The 6,756-nt window shown below is 49.2% G+C and overlaps 1 pseudogene; it reads right to left on the reverse strand.

Annotated features, from left to right (window-relative positions):
• Positions 1-430: 430 nt before the first annotated feature.
• On the reverse strand, positions 431-811 carry LOC137165229 (histone H2A type 2-C-like; annotated as a pseudogene).
• Positions 812-6,756: the final 5,945 nt, after the last annotated feature.

Raw genomic sequence — 6,756 nt, forward strand, 5'->3', positions numbered from 1 at the left:
TGAGTTCACTGAGTCAGCTCATGGCTCCCACCATGGCACCAGAAAATTCTGATAAATATTTTGTGATTTTCCCACCCCTGCAAATTTCCAGCTGGCACTACCATTTGTGGAACCTATACATACACTCAAACAAGGAAACTGAGACACAGAGACTTTACGTGACTTTTCCCACAGTGAACAAGAGGCATAGCTGGGAAAAGGACTCAAGTCTCATGATTCCTTGTGCCCTGGTCTAGCCACTAGATAACACTGCCTTCTTTCTTCAATCTCATGGGTTCATATCAGTGCTACCAGTATCACAGCATTGCCAACTCCTGTTTTTCTTAAAGTCCCAGACTCCTGGAATCATGTGATGACATAAGAATCTCAGCATTCTTTTTTTTTTTTTTTTTTTTTTTAAAGTAAGTGTAAGTGTATTTTTCCATCAGTTTCATTTGCTCTTGGCCTTGTGACTCTCGGTTTTCTTAGGCAGCAGCACGGCCTGGATGTTGGGCAGAACACCCCCTTGAGCAATTGTGACTTTCCCCAGCAGCTTATTGAGCTCCTTGTCATTCCGGATGGCGAGCTGCAAGTGACGGGGGATGATCCTGGTTTTCTTGTTGTCCTGAGCAGCCAGCTCCAGAATCTCAGTGGTCAGATACTCCAGCACCTCAGCCATATAGACCGGGGCTCCGGCCCCCACTCACTCAACATAATGGCCCTTCCAGAGCAGCCGGTGCCCACAGCCCACCGGGAACTGCAGCCCAGCTCGCGAGGAGCGAGATTTAGCCTTTGCTCTCGCTTTGCCGCCCTGCTTTCCCCAGCCTGACATCGTAAATCATGCCCTAGATACTAACGTGCGTACAAGGAAACCACTATTTGTAAGTGTAGCAAGGCCCTGTGGCCTTCCTTGGAGCCTGGGCCCGAGGAACAGCTGCACCCCCCTGCTGGGCAGAACAAGGCCCTGCAGGGCAAACACCCCAGAAGCAGAGGGGTAGAGTCAGGACAGGAAGGGGAAGCTTAAAAGGCCAGCCTAGCAGCTCAGTTGGGGAAGGCTGCTGCCGGAGGAGGATGTGCCTTCCCCAATGCTGCGGTCTGGGCCTGACCCAGGCCCCACGGCTGTGCAGAGCAAACGCTCCACTGACCAGAGCCTCCAAGACCTGCCCAAGCCACCAGGCCCTAGTGACTGGGAAGAGCTACCCGAGACCACTGACTGGGAGAAACCTCCTGAGGCCAGCCCTGACCTAGAGGAGCTACCCGATGCCGGGGACCCACTGGAGCTGCCTGAGCCCAGTGTACCAGAGGACCCGCTGGGACCCTGTGACCTGGAGGAGCTGCCCTCCGCTGACGACCCCAAGGAGTTTTCAGACCTGCCGCTGGTTGATGGTGAGGGACTCGTGGGGCTCCTGCTCGCCATCTACCCCAGCGACCTGGTGGAAGACCCCTGGCTGCAGGTATCTGGGTACAGAGTGGGAGGAAGTAGCCCAGGGATAGGGCATATAGTTTGGCTGAGTATGTGGGCAAGCCAGTCAGCGTGTTGTGGCTGGAGCTCCGCTGATGCAGTGGCAAACCAGTCCAGTTGCAGTTGCAAACCACTTTGCCACTGATAGGGCCCTGGGCTGGGACGCAGTGGAGTCGGGTGGGCCTGTGTCCACCTCTCCCCTTCCCTAGCCACCCCAGGAGTGCTTGGCTCCTCTGAACCTTCCTGCTAGAGGATACCGAGCTTTGCCAGCCCTGCCTGTTGAAAGGCCGGGGGCTCTAGACTACTTTGCCTGCCCCACTCTGCCTGAAGGCTGGGGGCAACAGACTACATTGGCTGCCCCACCTTGTGGCCAAGAGATAAAGATTCACCTAACCGCTAGCTTTTTCCCCGCCATAGACTAAGGCACTGTGGCCTTCCTCTGAGCCTTGGCCTGAGGAACAGCTGCAACCCCCCTGCTGGGTTGGGCCACATGCATACAATAAGTTTCTAGCCTTCATGGTTGTAGCAAGATGGTTGAAAACATGAGCCGAGTGTATCTTAACGGCTTAGAAGCCAGTTGGCAAATAAAGAGAATCCAAAATGTTTTCTTTTTAAAAAGAATCTCATGATTTTTAAGCCAGTCTCATGATTGTTGGAGCTCGACTCATGATTTTTGAATATTTTGTAACAGCAGGAAATACGCTAGGTTTTAGCATTATCCTGACCATGGCAATGAGCTTTTGAACAATCACATGATCAACAGCTCCAGAGAAAAAACAGCAACTGCACAATAAACCTGCAACTGGACTGGCCAGAAATAAAAAGCAACAGAATCAGGGCTGGGGGGTTGTTCCAAAGCTCCTGGGGAAGATGGTGGAGTCCAGCTTTGAACTATCCCTAGAAACCATATGGGAGAAAAACAAGACAGCTGAGAACTAGCCATTGTCCAGGAGTGAAAGCCTGGATCCAGACACCCAGAGCCTGGGGAAAGAATGGATTGGGATCTGAACTTTACAGCTGGCTCCTATCCCTATAATAGGCCAGCCCAAATCCCTGGATCTCAATACCCCGAAATTGGGGAAACTTTAGATCTGGATCTGAGTTTTGTAGCTTAGGCCCAGCTCTAGTGAGATGAGGTGATGAGACAGAATTAGCAGGTTGGGATAGGAACGCTCAGTGTCTCTTCACTTGTCAATTATTTCCCCCATGTGACAGCTACTGCCTAGCACAAAGGTGCAGTCAGCCTTTTCCTGGATCATAATCCCCCAGCTGGGAGAGAGAGCGAGAGAACCCACTAATCTCTGCCAGCCACTCACTACAGAAAGAAATCCAGTTCTGCCTTGAGACTCATAGCTGCTCCAGGGCTACCTACCTGCTCTGTCTGTCTGCTAGACATTGCAAAGGGAATGAACTACAATGAAAGGGACATCCATGAAATGGCACTGGCTTCCTCTAGTGGGAGTCTGACCCACAGGTATGAAAAACTCAGGAGAGGAAAATCAGCAAAGGCCTCTGAGTCGCCAACAAAGCTTGGGATGTGGAGAGCCTGTCACCAGGAAGATCTTCAGTTTAAATGATCAAGAAGTCATGATAATGTCTCCCTAAAACATACAGGACAAGATCCTGCTTTAAGAAAGAGATGCTTTAAAATCTGTCTAACGATGAGTCCCAAAGGACACAGTCTTTCCAAATGAGGAGGACTTGGCAGGTCTCCATTCCAGCAGAGATCAGACAAGCAGGTATGCAAGTGACCTGGCTCAGCTTTCTGTGTAGCCTTTGGTATAATCTGTGTTCATGACCTGTGGAAGTACATGATGCTGCCTACCAAACATCCCAAAGGAAAATGGATCACAAGCCGGAGCAAGGATGGGGATGGATCCCAGACTCCGTGACAGGAATACACCTTTAACCAACAGGCTTCAGGTGTCACTGTGCCTTATCCTGACGGCATTGATAACTTTTCAGCTCTCTTGTGGAAAGGCACAGAACAGAAACACATTCCCCCAGTTCTCTGCAAATTCTAGCTACCCCCAGGCTTCCCGTTTCAGCAAGTATTTTACTGAAGACAATTACGTCTCTGAAGGTGACTCTCTGGCTCCACCTGCTGGTGAACATATGGCACAAACCCGTGCCACTGCTTGAGATTAAAGATAACTACTAGGGAGGGCTCAACACCTAAATAAATACTTTGCTTCAGTTTTTAAGCAGGACAATGAGGCTCTTAGGGGTAGTGGCAGGATGGCTAATGGAAATGAGGATAGGGAAGTAGAAATTACCACATCCAAGGTGGAAGTCAAACTCAAACTGTTTAATGGGACCAAAGCAGAGGGGATGGATAATCTCCATCCAAGAATATTGCAAGACCAAGAGCAAGGATTTTTAATGAATCCATAAACTGGGGGGTGGAGGGGGGGGGAGCATACCCTATGACTGGAGAATTGCTAACACAGTACCTATTTTTAAGAAAGGGGGGAAAAGTGATCTAGGAAATTATAGGCCTTTTAGCTAGACCTCAATTGTCTGCAAGGCTTTGGAACAAATTTTGAAACAAAGTAGATAAGGACATAGAGGTAAACAGTAATTGGGATAAAATACAATATGGTTTTACAGAAGGTCGATCGTACCAGACCAACCTGATTTTTCTTTAAGAGAATTGTTTTTGGAGGGTTTTTTAGACAAAGGAAATGCAGATGATCTAATCTCCCTGGATTTCAGTAAGGCATTTGATACAGTTCCACATAGGAAATGATTAGTTAAATTGGAAAAGATGGAGATTAATATGAGAATTGAAAGGTGGATAAGGAACTGGTTAAAGGGGAGACTACAGTGAGTCCTACTGAAAGGTGAACTGTCAGGCTGAAGGGAGGTTATGAGCAGAGTGCCTCATGGATCGGTCTTGGGACCAGTCTTATTTAACATTTTCACTAATGACCTTGGCACGAAGAGTGGGAGAGTGCTAATAAAATTTGCAGATGACACAACAGTGGTAGGTATTGCCAATACAGAGGACGACTGAAATATCATACAAGAGCTGGACGACCTTGAAAACTGGAGTAATAGAAACGGGCTGAAATTAATAGTGCAAAATGCAAGGTCATGCACTTAAGGACTAACAACAAAAATTTTTGCTATAAACTGGGGCCATATCAGTTGGAAGTGAGAGGAGGAGAAAGAGCTGGGTGTACTGGGTGATCACAGGCTGACTATAAACTGCAAATGTGATACGGCATGAAAAAGGCTAATGTTATCCTAGGATGCATCAGGCAATGTATTTCCAGTAGAGCTAGGGAAGTGTTATTGACATTATACAAGGCACAGGTGAGACTTCATCTGGAATATTGTCTATTTGGGTGTCTCTGTGGTTAATTAGCAAGACCTCCCCCTGCACTCTTTCAGCATGTTTCTTTGTGCTAACCATACAGCACACATTACAGACCCAGCCACAGGTGCAGTGTTGTAGGCATTGTTTCTGTTCAGTGCTTCAGTAGCTGCTGCACCCTTTCAGCACCAGACCCTGCAGACACAGAGCTCTGCATCTTATAGAATCACACCCCAGCTCCAACCCTCCTCTACAGATTTGCCCAAGGGGGGCACAGCTTTCTTCCACCTCCATTGCTGGGTACAGAATTAAGATTGCTTTTTGCCTGAGTGTGCTTGTGTGGGCTGGGGAGACAGGGCCTGTACACCGTCTCTGTTGCACTCATGCAGGACCTAGCATAATCCACTGATTCTTTAGCATCAGAACTGTGCGTGGTGCTTTGCAAGTGAGATGGACACCGCGGTCCCATCCCCAGGAATTTACACTGACTCTGTGGTAAATCAGAATACAGAGCAGACTGGGAGAGGGGCTGAGGCTAAAGGTGGGTAATGTTCAAGTAGAAACTTTAGAATTTAGGGGCTTGATTCACTGCCCATGGATGTGAATGGAAAGATTCCCACTGAGATCCATGGGCTGTGAATCAGACCTTGAGTTCATAAATCTATAATGGAAATGCTGACTCTGGTGTGTCATCCTTGAACGGCTTTGTGTGAAGAGCAGGAGGTTTATAGGGGGAAAGTGATAGGCTGGTGGGTGTGAAGGGGGGAAGAGGGGCCCCACTGGCAGTCCAGCATCCATCAGTGCAGAGGGGCAATGTGAGACTCCTCAGCGTCACTCAGCCCCATCAGTGCATTGCTACGGAAAGCAGCAGCCCCTCTGTGTCCTGGGGCAGCTGTTGTCCCAGCATGAGTGACATCTAGTGGCAGATGGGGCGAGAGGGGAACTGCCACGCCCTTTGATATGTGTCCATGCCCTTCACTGCTCATTCGTGGTGCACAAAGATGGCTGGGGGAATGGCTCAGAGCCAAAGACACAGCAACACCAGTCCCGCTCAGAGAGGTCTCTGCCCCAATGCCCAGCCTCAGAGTTTGGGAGCCAGATGTAGAACAGAAGATAAGAGTTTAGCAGAGACACAAATAAAGAGCACTTCTCTGCCCTCAGTCCCAGGACCCTTGGGTGTAGACCTTACCTTTCCCAGGGGCAGGGACCAGAATGGTGCCCTGGGGGATTTGGCCAGCATGGGAGTAGTGTAGGAATGGCATGCTTGGCCCTACATCACCCCCTTCCTTGCCACCTTCAGCGTATGGGCATGGCCAGGCCAGGAGGGGTGGACAGAGCTCTAGGTATTCTGGTTCGCAGAACTGCCCCTGTACAGCTGTGCAAACCTGCTGTAGGCTCAAACTGACTCTGGAGGGGTCTCACTTGCCCCAGGGGCCATGTGTGAATCTGTGAGTCAAAAAGGTGGCTTGCCGGCCCTAAGAGGTGACTGCAGGCTCCTTCCCTTCCAACTCGGAAAGCTGTTCCCCTGGTCACCCACACCAGGAGATGGGGGAGGCCGAGATGAAATTAACCCCTTGATGAGTAGGGACTAGATGGTGCCTTGGCCTCCTGACGCAACAGTCCCCATGTAGAATACTAAATGTCTTTCCCGTCCCTGTTATTCACATTAAAAATATCAAGTCCTGGCTTCCCTCTTTTCCCTGGATGATTGTGGTAAGATCATGCAGTGACACTATGTGAGACAGAGCTATGAGCGATGCTCTTACTATTCACCAAGGGTGGGGGGGGAGGTGAAAGATGCCACACAGACAGAGGGAAGGTCTTTTTTATAACTGACTAATCATTCAAAAAGTTAGTTAAGTATCTATGGCAACAAATCAGTAGCCAAGGTTACAGAGTTAACAATCAGCTGGTCCTTACTTGCCAGGTCCTGTCAGATTAACCATAGAATCATAGAAACTAGAGTGGAAAAGCCCTGTAGGTCACTTCTGGTTCA

The sequence above is a fragment of the Emydura macquarii genome, unplaced genomic scaffold, assembly GCF_026122565.2.
Source record: "Emydura macquarii macquarii isolate MOO-44397 ecotype Brisbane River unplaced genomic scaffold, CSIRO-AGI_Emac_v2 contig_2768, whole genome shotgun sequence".
Taxonomy (NCBI): domain Eukaryota; kingdom Metazoa; phylum Chordata; order Testudines; family Chelidae; genus Emydura; species Emydura macquarii.